This window comes from Microtus oregoni, unplaced genomic scaffold (genome assembly GCF_018167655.1).
Source record: "Microtus oregoni isolate MIOR12 unplaced genomic scaffold, Mior012 000023F_ref0000262, whole genome shotgun sequence".
Lineage (NCBI taxonomy): Eukaryota > Metazoa > Chordata > Mammalia > Rodentia > Cricetidae > Microtus > Microtus oregoni.
In genome coordinates this window covers 2,832,757-2,846,808 of record NW_024543082.1, presented here as the reverse complement: position 1 = coordinate 2,846,808, position 14,052 = coordinate 2,832,757, and the positions used below count along the sequence as shown (strand labels likewise).

The 14,052-nt window shown below is 38.7% G+C and overlaps 1 protein-coding gene across 7 annotated transcripts in view; it reads right to left on the bottom strand.

Annotated features, from left to right (window-relative positions):
• Nucleotides 1–14,052, bottom strand: part of Znf148 (zinc finger protein 148) — a 120,000-nt gene that overhangs the window by 66,945 nt on the left and 39,003 nt on the right. For all 7 annotated transcript variants that reach the window (XM_041672744.1, XM_041672742.1, XM_041672741.1 and 4 more), the window contains 2 exons: nucleotides 10,573–10,654; nucleotides 4,388–4,523 (listed from right to left, as the gene is read on the bottom strand). The gene's annotated coding sequence lies outside the window, so the exon portion shown is untranslated. The remainder of the gene's footprint in view (nucleotides 1–4,387; nucleotides 4,524–10,572; nucleotides 10,655–14,052) is intronic.

The following is a 14,052-nucleotide window of genomic DNA, read 5'->3' as shown; positions in this document are numbered from 1 at the left end:
AGTTGATTTTCTGGCCAATTCTTTGGAAATACTAGAAACTATGCTTTATTTCTAAATTACCTACTGTTTTCTTACTCAATGTGGAGAGTCCCCAACACACAGGAACTTGCACATAAACAAAAGACCTTTACTGCACCTACTGCGGCCACATGTGCCATTGTTTAAAAAGAGAAGAAAAAGAAAACTTGAGGATTTTAGAGAATATAGAAGATATAAAAAGAAAAAAAAAAGACCAACATAAAGTAACTGGTTTAGGAGAAAGTGTCAGCTTTTGTTTTTGTGTTTTATCAAGAGAAAAGCATCCAGCTGATACTGTTACTCCAGCCCAAAGTTTCCCTATAGTAAAGGTTATCTTAACTGCCACAATTTTGATCAGTAATTGAAAACTACATTCTGTACTTGTATCAGTTCCGGATGGGAGCAAACTAATAAAATATAACATCAAGCTGAAACACAAGAGTTAAGGAAGCATTTTAGAGACAAAGGGTATTTGAGGTAGAGGAAGCATCAAGTACTTCAGTAAGGGTCTTAGAACAGGAAAATAGCATGCTTCAAATGGAGCAAGTAAATTAAAATAAGAAGAACCAGTTCAAGGAGAAAATAAACCTGACTCTTCAAAAATCTCCCTGAAGATAATGATATGTCAAGATGAAAATTCTCTTCCTTCTCGCCCACGGTTAGTGACTCCTACAATCCTAAATGAAGTTAAACCTTTAGACTTAAACTGGATTAACTACAAACTGGACAGTTTTCCTGCAGCACCAGAAAACACTTGGTATCAATGATCACTGTTCAAACTTTAAGTATAAGCCTGGGATATTTATCCAAAGAAAAACTGTGTGCAGTTCCCCAACCCCACCCAAGACAGGGTTCTCTGTGGAGCCCTGACTGTCCTGGAACTCACTCTGTAGATCAAGCGGTCTCCAACTCACAGATTCACCTGCCTCGGCCTCCTGAGTGGTGGAATTAAAGGTGTGTGCCACCACTGCTCAGGAAACTGTGTGTATTCTTGACCTAACATTTGGTTTGACTATAGATTGCTTTCCTTACCCAAAAAGGCTATTATTTAAAAGGTTGACACCTCAACAGGGGTAGTGCTGGGAAGATTCTAGAAATTTAAAGCAGTGAGACCTAGCTAGAGGAAGCACGTCATGGGGATGGGTCTTTGGGGAACATTAATTATTCCTGACTCCACCAGCCCCAAAATACCTTTAAATAACCTGCATTCAAGCATTAAAAAGCAACATACTTCTCTTTTCAAGTGCCCACCTTTCTGTTTGTTTATTGAACTTGTCACTGAGTAATATGGAACTTCAAATATATAATACAATGGGCAAGCTTAGGAACCTAAATATCATTTTATTTTCTATGAAAAGAGTAATTTTCAACTTCATATTATTCTCTAAGGGTAAACAATATGCTACCCTTACACCAGAACCCACACTCAAAGGAACTTACTCTGAAAAGCAGTTATTTCTCTGGGAAACCACCAAGGGACAGAACCAAAAGCGTGTGCATGCGAGGTAAGCATTCACTGGGCTGTATCCCGAGACCTCACAAATGACTTCTGAACCAAAACATTTTCACCAAATCCCTGTTTATTTGGAGGATTTTAGTTACATTAATCTGGATATTCATAGTTCCACTGTTTACACATCACAGAGAAATCCCATTATAAACATATAACTTGAGAAATACAAATATCAAGCAGCCAGCTGGTTGTGGTGCTACTTGATCACAATCCAAGCACACAGGATGCAGGAGCAAAAGGACCACTGCAAATTTAGTGCCAGCCTGGTCAACAGAGCAAGACTGTCTCTCAAAAGAAACAAAGTGCATAGGTATGTGAAGGTGCTTGGCAGGAGGTGATGTGTACATAATACATGGGCCTCACGATATCACGTTTGGTGCTATAAAAAAATCCTATCAATACCGAATGACTCTTCAAGTTTCCACTCATTCCAAAGTGTGCTATACTCTCATACCTTCAAAATACAGTTTTGATCTACTCAAATGTTTATTTTTCATTGAATGAACAAAATATTTCTTGTCTAGGCACAGTCTATATTCAGATACGTCTCATATATGACTTTGCTTTTGTTTTTAATCTTGCTTTTTTTCAGACAGTATTCACTCTGCAACCCAGCAATCCTCTGCCTTATCCTTCCAAGTACTGGAATTACAGGTATGACACTGTGCCCAGCTCTCAGATACATCTTTCTGTAAATACCATTTTGTATATTATAAAGCCTTTCTTGAAAACTACATTTTAAAGTGTTAATATTTCAAAACAGCCTTAAGAACCATGTTCATATTGGCAACAAGACAAAATGGTCTTTCTGATCCATGCCAGCAGCAACAGAAAATATTAAAATAATATATGTAATTTTAACAGATATTAATAAAATTACTAATTAGAGATTTTTTCAGGATAAGGGTCTCCATTTTGTAAAAAACTGACTATTTTTGACCATAGAAAAATAAACTATAAATACTTAAGGAAAAGTTAGTAGACACTCTCACATTATAGGAAAAACACTCAAAAACCAGGATCTAAGCATGTAATATAATATATTCCAAATATTATCAAAATCAGAAAATAGTGGCAGAGAAATTAAAACATTACACTTTTGCCAACTCAAACTGTTTAAGAAACAGGTATAACTTAACCGTATGGAGGAGGAGTGTGGGGAGGGCACAGCAGGCGAGCACTGAGTCCTTGCTACAATCAGTGTCCATTACACTTGGTGAAACTACTGTCCATTAATCCCAGCAGAGGCAGGCAGATCTGTGAATTTGAGACCAGTCTGGTCTACAAAGTGAGTTCCAGGACAGCAGGGCTATACAGAGAAACCTGGTCTCAAAAAGCCAAAACCAAACAACGAAAACCAAAAAGAACACACGCTCCTCTTATGGAGGACCTCGGTTTGATTCTCAGCATCCACACAGTGGCTTACAACCATCTGTAACTTTAGTTCCCGGATCTCCAAAACCATCTTCTGAGCTCTACAGGTGTAGGCACGTACATGGTGCACATACATACACAAAGGTAAAACACACATATAACTACCAGCAAAAAAAAAAAAAAAAAACAACTTTAAATTTTGCAGGAAACATGGCTGCCAAGGTAAAACTTATTACCCAGCCTCCCTTGCAAGTGGTGGTCAAATAACCAAGTTATAGCCAAAGGAATATAAGTGGAAGAGATACATACAATTCCTTCAAAAGCAAAGCAAAATGGAGCTCGAGAGATGGTTCAGCAGTTAAAACATTGATCTTTCAGAGAACCTGGTTCCAATTCCCAGCATACACACATCAGCTCACAACCATCTGTAATTCCAGTTCCAGGAGATCTGATACCCTCTTCTGGCCTCTGCAAGCACCAGGCAAGTGCATGGATTACAGATATATAAGCAGACAAAATACCCATACACATAAAAAAAAATAATAAATTTCAAAGTATTCTTTAGTTTTCTTCTCTCCAATGCCAGGCACTGTAGTAACCACACTCAATAAGATGGCATCTAAAGGTTACTAACAGGGACAGGAAAGAAGCTCCAGGATTTAAGAGCACTTGCTGCTATTACAGAAAACCCGGGCTGGATTTCTAGCACCAACACAGAGGCTGACAACCACCTGTAGCTCCAGTTTCAAGGGATCCACTGCCTCTTCTGGCTTCTATGGGCACTTCACACACATGGCGCACATACACACAACCTGGCAAAATGCTTATACACAGTTTTTAAAAAATGTTTAAAATTTTTAAAAAACATTCAGAATTGCAAAGACTGATGGTCTAGAATATAATATACTTAGAATGAACAATGCTCTAGGCTCAATCATTCTTAATAACTTTACCCTATCCCACTTTCCAAAGAAATCACAGCAACGGCAAGCCCTGAAGTATCATAATTGTAAACTCTCCAAAAGACCATGAGATAATTTACAATAAGCTTTCAGGTAGATAAAACTGCATTTCTATGATTATAAGCCTATCACAGTAGATAATTCTATAAGCTAATATATGCTATAGACTGCTTACTTATTTTACTACAGGTAAACAAACAACATGTACACATTTAGAGTACAATGTTATCTTAGTTTCTTTTCCTTTGGTTGTGATAGAATACAAGACAAAAGCAACTCAAGAGAAAAGGGGCTTATTCTGGGTCCCAGTTCAAAGTGGGGAGGGAACAGCAGCAGGCTCTTGAATAGACTGATCGCACTGCATTCACTGTGGAGCAGTGACCAACGAACGAAGCACACTAGCGCCCAGCTCCTCTGAACGGCTACTTCAAATTGTGTGCCATTTTTATTCATAACTTAATTAAAATACAGTTTAAAAAATAAACAAAATTATTTTTCAAGATTATGAGAAATAAGTTACCTGAGACTGAAGTAAAAATGAAGACTTCAAGGAAGGGAATGCTGTTGAGTTGAGAAAGAAATCATGGTTGAGTTTCTACCTTTTACAGGCTCTAGGAACTCTCAATATCCTCTCAGTCACTTGTGCCATCCAACTCCTAAAATAAATAAAGATACATACACAATAAGCAAGATACATTACATTCAGAGCGGAAAATGCTGTGACCCAGTATGTATGTGCGAACTGTATGAATACTGAAGTGCATCTAGTGAGCTATGTCTGAAGGAGAATATACTGATCTGCTTTTTAGGTATGAAACTGAGAAAGCACAATAGTGGCAGGTAGAAAATGAGATACAACTCTGGCTTCTTATGAAATAATTTGCCTTGGGCCCAGAAAGAGTGCTCAGCAGGTAAAGATGCAGGATACCAAGCCTGATTTCCTGGAACTCACATAAAGACGGAAGGAACTGACCTAGCAAGTTGTCCTCTGACCTCTACAGTTCTCCCTTCTTATATGTCACGTGCATGGAGAGAATGGATAGACGGAACGGACAAATAAGATTTCAGACAGATATAATTTGCCTAGATCAGGAATCTACAACTCCTGAGAGATGAAATACTACATCAAAATTCAGAGGGCTAAAGAGCTAAAAAAAAAAAAAAAAAAGAAAAATGAAAACACAGATTAAGCAACCACACAAAGACACTAGTCATATCTACTTTATTAGGTCTGTGCACAGGTCTGGTGGTACACGCCTTTTACTCCCAGTTCTAGAAAGGCAGAGGTAGCATGGTCTCAAATAAATAAATAAATAAATAAAGTCTGTGAAGTCAAAGAGAAGCAAACACATGCAGGTCTCAAAACTACAAGCACAAGTTGTGTTGTATTCACAACAGGAAGAGTACCATCTTAAGGTCATGTGAGCATCTTGACATACAAACATGTCATCAGCGTTATCTTAGAAGAAAAAACTGACAAAAAGATGGAGATAATCATTCAGAAAATGTGCAATATAACCAGTACCAAAGATCACAAGCTATACACAAACCAACTTTCTGACAGCAAGCACTTCTGAGCAAAGCATTAAACTTATGACTGAAATTTCCTAACTTAGTGGGTTCATAGACAGTTTGCATCTGATTTACAAAACAGCCTATGACTGTACATGTTTGCCATGGCATAAAACAAAATAGTTTTGCCCACTTAAAGCAAGAACAATAACAATTCCCCAGTATTCAGGAAGCAAAGGCAATTGATCTCTGAGTTTGAGGTCAGCCTAGTCCATATACTTGAGTTCCAGACCAGCCCGGGCTACTATGAGGCCTGTTACAGCAAACAAAGACAGACTTCTGAAGCTTCTATAAGCACCTGAAAGTTAAGACAGGCCTATTGGTGCTTAGTGTTCCATTTCTAAATTTTCCTGGATATTTATGCTTATTTTTCCTAACAAAACATGTACAAAATAAAATATGCTCCCTTTTTCAACAGAACTGTTACCACACATAAACAATACTAAAAATAACAACTATATGAGAATTGGGGAACAACAACAATCTCGACTTGCAATATTATATGTGTATAACATACACCGTGCACAATACCCATTTTCAACAACCATAAGATATTTAAAAACAGAAGAAATTGTAACTTATACTACTGTGCCAGTAGTGGAGTACTTGGATGGTATGCATGAGGCTTAGATTCAGTCCATAGTATGAACCAGAAAAAGATAACACAAGCCAGATGTGGTGATTCACATCTTTAACCCCAGCATTTGGGAGGCAAAAGCAGGAGATATTTGTGAGTTTAAGGCTAGCCTGGTCTATATATCCAGTAACAGGACAGCCAGGACTACATAGAAAGACTGTCTCAAAAAAACAAGTAAGGCAGGCAGGCAGGCATCATCAAAAGCACAGGCAATATAAGGTGTTTCTAAGTGCCCTCACAGGCTAGTTTAAAAAAAAAAAAAAGATTTTAAAACATTAAGTTAAATGTACTCAAATCATGTTTCAACTTTATTTTGACTATGAAAACAATCAGCTAACAAGTAAAATTCTCAATAAAGCAAAGAAATTATTTCAAAGACCCTAATGGAAATTTGGGGACTAAAGAATATGGTTACTGAAATACAAAAAAATGAATGTCAAATACTCAAAAACAAACTCACAACTGCAAAAATATAAAAATGAAAATAAATAAAACCAGTAGACCTAAATGTACATCCATTGAAATTACCCAATTAGGGCCGAGCAGATTGCTCAGTAGGTAGCGGTGCCTGTTGCCAGGCGTGATCAGCTGAGTGGAAGGAGAGAACAACTCCTACAAGCTGGCATCTATCTTCCATACGTGCCCCCCCTTGCACAAACAAGAATAAACAATTAAATAAATGCAGTAAGTTCATCTTTATAAAAGAAAGAAATTTACTCAATATAGAGAAAAAAAATAAAGAGAGCCCCAGAGGTAGTAAACCAACACACTGCTTACCAGTATTTCTTAATAAGGAAGAAACAGAAAAGGTAAAATTTATTAAAACAGAAGTCAAATATTCCCTAAATTTGACTAATATAAAAAAAAAAAACAACCTTACAAATCCAAACTCAATGAACTTCTATTACAAGAGATACAAAATGGCCTATTCCTGGGTCCGTGCAAATAAAACTGTTGAAAGAAAACACGAGGAAAAGGCAGCACACACAAGAAACCACTGTGGTGGCCTGCATAAGAACAGCCCACAGGCTCATGCTTGAATACTTGGTCTCCAGCTGACAGAACTGTTTGGGAAGGGTTAGGTGTGACCTTGTTGGAACAAATGTGCCATTAGGGGCAGGTTTTGAGGTTTCAGAGGAAGCCATTCCCAGTGTACTCTGCCTCCTGCTTGCTGTTGGAGATGGGAGGTATCAGCTGTCTCCGCCTCCATGTGTTCGCTTCACCATCATAGATTATAACCCTCAAAGCATAACCCCAATTAAATGCTTTTTAAAGATTGCTTTGGCCATGGTGTTTTATCACTGCAACAGAACAGTAACTAATACAACCATCAAGAACAGAGCTTAGAAGATGGTGGAATCACAGACTGGCAGTGGGGGAGGGGGAGTTGAATGGAAAGAAAGAGAGGATATTGAAGGAAAAATGTTTCTTCTAAACACACGCTCTCCAGCAGAGAGCACACTGAACAATCTTCAGCAGACTACTCCACTATGGCACAGAACACTCTCCATTACAGACACTACACTAAGCAGGAAGACAGCCTAAGTAAAATTAAAAGGACTCAACTCCTAAAAATATGCTCTCCAACCATAATGAATTTTAATTAGATAAATAAGGGTTCTATTACTTTTTATAACTTGAATTGTTTAAAATCTGAATTTACAGCCACACAGAGGTGTAACACGCCTTTAACCAGAGTACTCAGGAGGCAGAGGCAGGCAGATCTCTGTGGGTTCAAGGCCAGTTTGGCCTACAGAGAGAGTTCTAGGTGAGACCCTGTCCCAAAAAAATAAACAAAAATAAAATCTAAACTTACAGATGTCTTTATATAAGCAACAAATGCAAAGATCTAGCACTGCATTTCTCCAGATGAGAAGCTGACTATCCCGACATGCTTACCAGGTTACTTGTTTTCTTTTTAAGAAGTGAGCCTTTCTTTCCATATTCTCAAATAAAGTAGGTTGAGTTGGGTGCTTCAGAGAGATTCATCAAAGAAACAAATCCCCTTCCCTCACCTGACTCCTCCAATTCTTCCTTGGCTTTGCCTTGTCTGGGGAGGCAGAAACAGGCGTGGTCACAGTCACAAATGCAGGTGGATCAGCCAAGGAGGCCATGTGGATTATTATTTTCTTTCCTACATCTTTAAACATCAAACTTATTTATTAAGTTTTCTCCTTTTTCTGAGACATGGTCTCAAGTCCAGCCTAACCTCAAATTTCCCACACATCCAGAGCCAGTCCTGAACAAGACCTGCTGCTCTGCTGCCTCTACCTCCCAAGTCCTGGAAAGCAGGTGCACACCATCATGTGTGACCTGTTCACTACATTTCCTATGTCTCTACTTCTGTGACCTATTGTTGACCTTTTAAGTATCACAGTTTACTAAATCTAGAAAACTGCTAGTATTATAACACAACTATTTGATATCACCAACAAAAAGGTCAAACTAGGATGAGTTAGGAACTGGGTCATTCACAGAAACTATAACGTAGAGGGAAAATAGTCATATACTTAAGAATGACAATCTCTTCACGCTTATGCAAAATTCTCCACTCTACATTTACCAGAGCCAAGAAGGATAAGAAATATCTAACAATTTAAAAAAAATAAGCTTCTATAAGATTGAAACAAAATCAAAACCACTAGAAAAGCAAATACAAAGTAAAAATAATTTTCTTAACAAAATGAAAAGGATCCTATCACTAATACACAAATATACACAAAAAAGTATAAAAGGACCCCTCCCTCCAAAAAGCCTGACAAATAAATTATTTGCTAGTGTTGTCAAAAGGATAAACCATAATCACACTGATAGCCACTGATGCGAGGCACACAATGTAGAGGTACACATTCATCCAAGCTGTCCATCATCCACTACTCTTTGGCCCAACAATTTTTCCCTTAGAAATTTAAGAAGTAGAGGCTGGAGAAATGACTGAGCAGTTAAAAGTCCTTACTCCAAAACCATGATGGGCAGAGTTTAGCACCCACACAAGTCAGGCATGCCTGCAAATGCCTACAACTCCAGCTCCAAGGGTCCAAGAGAAGGAGCTTAACCAAGAAAACAAAGACAAGGTTCGAGGAAAGACCTTACCTCAAAGGAAAAAGGTCGGGGTGATAGAGTACTGATTGTCCTCTTCTGGCCTCTGGGATTATGCACAGGAGAAGTGTGAACACCTTCTAGCTAGTGTGCTCACACAGACAGACAGATCTGTGGGCTAATATGCTCACATACACAGACAGACCTGCAGGTTAGTGTGCTCATATAAACACAAAATATGTTTATAAAAGGAATTTAAACTGAAGTACATTCAAAATATGTACAAAGATATTTCCAAGAATTTGTACTACATGAAAAACTCTAAAAACCTATATAGTTATACAGAGGTGGCTAATTTAAAAGATCATGGTATACCTAAATACTAAGGAATATGAGAAGAAATGCCAAAACATGGGAACTTATTTAAAAAGCACACTGAAATACAATATACATAAAATTTAAAGATGTAAATATAGCCTGGTTGGTGGCACACATTTGTAATCCTGGCACTTCGGGCTGAGGGAGAAGCATCACAAAACTTCAAGGCCATTTCAGCTACAAAATGAGTCTGAAGCCAACATGGGATGTGCAGAGACTTTGTCAGGGGGAAAAATTAAATTTAAAAAAATGCTTTAAAGTAAATAGGTGCTTGTGTATCACAGAGAGACATCTGGGAGAATATACAATATTAACAAAAAACGGGAGAGGATACCTTTTTTTTTTAACATTTGACAATTCTCTACTGTTTACAATGAAACCTAGGTAAAGGTGGTTACAAACAGTAGGTATCATGTTTGCCAGAAGACATGGACAAAGAAGAAAATCCTAAAATATGGTCATAAAAACTGGTAATATTTTCAACCCTCAAGTTCTAAAAGAATTCTCAAAACAAATTTAAAAGTTCATAATACAACTTTAAAATTTGTATGACCATTAATAACTGACATAAGAATACATGTTACAAGTGAGGTCTGGACATGCCTTTAATCCCAGGAGGCGCAGGCGGAGCTGAGTTCAAAGCTATCCTGGTTTAAGGAGCAAGTTCCAAAGACAACCAGGGTTACACAGAGAAACCTTGTCTTAAAATTCTAAGTGTTATTGGCAGATATATAAATGAGTTTATAACTGTTAAATATCACACTTTCTTTCATGTTGTTTGTTAAAGGCACAGGTTTAAGACAAAGACCAAGTTAGGCAGCAAAGAAAGAAAAGGATCACCTGTCCTACTAACATAAAGATCAGGTTAAATGAAAGCCAATGGGCTTCACCTCACAACCCAGTACACTACCTCTGCAGAGTCTAGCTGTGCAGAACTTACAGCACTGCCATGCTGGCCTCTGAAGCCTATGCTCTGCATAAGCAGTACAACCAGACTATCCAGGACATGAAGAGGGTCTGTGCAAGTCTGGGGACATCTTATGTGAAAACTTGAGTCTGGACAAACAATGTTGCATTACCTCTATAAAATGTGTCAGGCAAAGACCCATCCCACCAGGTCACTTGGCTCAATTTCCAAGCCACTGATTCTTCTCTTCTACCCTGTAAAGGATGAAAATACAAGTTAGTCACCCAAAAGAATCGAATCAGACACATTCTTACAGCTAGGCAAAACAGTTCCAATTAAATGTGAAAAATCTAACAAAGTTCTTTTCATAAGTAGATGCTATTGGATTAAGCAATTCACAACTAGTGCTCCAACTGCAATGGCCCATCAATACTAACTGATTATCAAAGAAGGTAAATTGCCTTTTTTTCAAACTTCGAGTTAAGGATTAAGTATTAAAAGTTAGGACAATAATTTTGGATTATTTTAAACTAGAGAAAGAAAAAAAAACACAAATGTGTTGCTTATACAAAGAAACTGCACACAAGGATCACAAACAAACTGGAAAAACTTGTCTAAAAAGAAGTAAAAATAGCCAGGAGGTGGTAGCGCACGCCTTTAATCCCAGCACTCAGGAGGCAGAGGCAGGTGGATCTCTGTGAGTTCGAGGCCAGCCTGGTCTACAGAGCTAGTTCCAGGACAGGCTCCAAAGCTACAGAGAAACCCTGTCTCAAAAAACAAAACAAAACAAAACAAAAAAGTAAAAATATAAAACAAAACATGCACTGATGCCCTCCAGGTGTTGATTACTCACTTACTATTTCCTGTAAACCCCACAGCGACACTGCCTCTTGCTGAAATGGCTAAATGTATTAACAGTGTAGCTGTGGGGCTGCTCAGCAGTGAAGAGTAATTGCTGCTCTTGCATTGGATCCAAGGTCAATTCTCAGCATGCATTCTGGGAAGCCTGAACTCTAGCTCCAAGGGAACCTATTCAGGACTCCACAGGCACCTGAACTCATATCACTACACACACACACACACACACACACACACACACACACAAAATGGTGGCTCATATCCATAATCCTACATTCAAGAAACTGAGTCAGAAAGATGCCCATCAAGGCCAACAGAGACTTACACAGCAAAGTCTAAGCAACCCAGAGCTACGCAGCAAGATCCTGTCTCAAAGGGGAGGGGGATAGGGCAGGTAGCTGTGAATGTACCTGTCTAACATCCATGAAGCTGTGGGTTCAATACTGAGAATTGTATAAACACAGCATGGTGGTACATGTCTATAATCCCAGAACTTCAGGAGGAGGAGGTGGTGGGAAGAGATCAGAATCCCAAGATAATCCTTGAGAGCATAACAAGTTCAAGGCCATCCTAGCCTATATGAGACTCTGGTTACTCACATCCTCTTGCCCCTGTTCCCCAAAAAGAAAATAAAAAAACTGAAGAATGTAGTTTGAGAAAATATGTGTGTATGTAGGTATGTATATATTTAAATTGTAAGGCAAACATTATTTAATAGTGTTAAAATATTACATGGGTGATTTTTAGTTTTTATGTAATAATCAACCTTTTAGCAAAACTAAGAATTAACATTCCGTTTGTATTGTACTAATAATATAGGACACAGATCTAACTTTCTTTACATTAACTTGAGTATCTTTCCAGGTATATGCGATGAATGCCATAAAAATTAAAAACTGAATTACCAGAAACATAGAATAGGCCAAAAGTAACTTTATATTCAGAAATGGCAGATGTGGCACTTCATGTGGCAGCCTAACACTAGGATCCCGCCATGCATGTGGCGCACATACATGTGCATGTCAAAGCCCAAAGTTGGTATCAGTGTCTTTCTCATTCATTCTCCACTTTATTTATTGAAGCAGGGTCTCTAAATTAAATCTAGAATTAGATGATGTGAACATTCTAGTTAGCCAGCTTGCCTCAGGATTTCTTGACTCTGCCTTGCAAGTCCTGGGATTACAGGCAATCACCATGCCTGAACTCAGGTCCTCAAGAACTTCACCTACTAGGTCATCTCACTACTCCCCTAACCCACTTTCAAGCTAAGGTAAGAATCTTGTAAATAAATAAAAGCCATTATCTAGGAAATAAGCACGTGATTAAAAGTTCTGTTGTTAGAGTTTTACCAAGAGTTTCCAAAGAGTACCCTTTCTGATATTTATTATTCTAAAGTCAGGGAGCAGCTCAACTGATGATTAGTTACACTTATTTTCTCAATTAATTTAAAAGTAATTCGTTTCATGAGACATTAATATAGTTGAGTGATGAGCATTTGCCTACTGTGTGAACACCCTGAGCTCTTGTGTGACAAGATTTCCTTGAGAAGACACACACACATCTACCTACTCACCCCAGATAGAGATCCCACGATAGGTCAAAGCCCACCCCAGCATGGGTGATTTTCCAGGAAGTCCCTGAAACTGACAAGATTTCCCTAAAAAAACACTCAGATAAGCCAAGCTGCAGAGACTACGGAGACCAGACCACCTGCCTGGAAAAACCAGAAATCTGTGGAGCTGCCTGGAAGAGGCACCTGGAAAGGACACTGCAAGTTGTGCGGTATGCTCAGAGTTCCATCTGGAGCTGCCACCCACGCCTGGGGTGGGCTAGCTGCCACCCACGCCTGGGGTGGGCTCTGGAGATGCAGCTGTCTTTGAGTCATTTCTGCCCCTCTAGGTAATCCCTCAGCCACATTCGTAAGTAACCCCAATAAAACTCACTGGTTCATCCAGTTGGACTCTGGCAGCGTCTGTACTTTGATCTGTCATGGGATCCCTATCTGGGGTGAGCAGGTGTCTGTAGCATCTCCCAGGAAAAGTTTGTCACACAACAGCTCTGCCCCCCCCACAACAACAACAAAAGTTTATAGTAAACTCTTCATTGTCTGCCACAGCCAATCATTCAAAAGAGCCTAGATACCAGCCCCATCAATTGTGTTTCTTACTACTGCTAGAACAGAGTTCTACTATGTTACCCAGGCTGATCTCAAACACCCAAGCTTAAGCAATCCTCCCACTTCTGCCGCCAAACATCCAGAACTATAAAAACATGTTGCTGTGCCACACAGAAAATTATTTTAAATATGTATTTCTACAGTAATAGACCAGAAAGATACAAGCCATGAAACTCAAAATTATACTGAGTATCTGCACTCCACTCCACTCACTATTCTATTCTGTCCTATTAGATTACATTCTCCAGTTCTAGTACATCGCTGTATTCAGTTTTCACAACTGTTAACATAGCTGCTTGACTAAATATAAAAAGAATGGCAAGGAGAGGGGAACAGAAAAATGTATAGCTCAGTAAAATAAAATAAACTATATAAAAGAATGGCAAAATCTATATATAGAAAATAAAATTTGCCATTATTTCTGGAGCTGGAGAGATGGCTCAAAGGTTCTTGTTGCTCTTGCATCAAACCCAGGTTCAATTCCCAGCACCCATACATAAACAGCCAGGCAGTGATGGCAGATACTTTTAATCCTAGCCCTTGAAAGGCAGAGGCAGGAGGATCTCTGTGAGTTTGAGGCCAGCCTGGTCACAGAGCAAGTTTCAGGACAGCCATAAC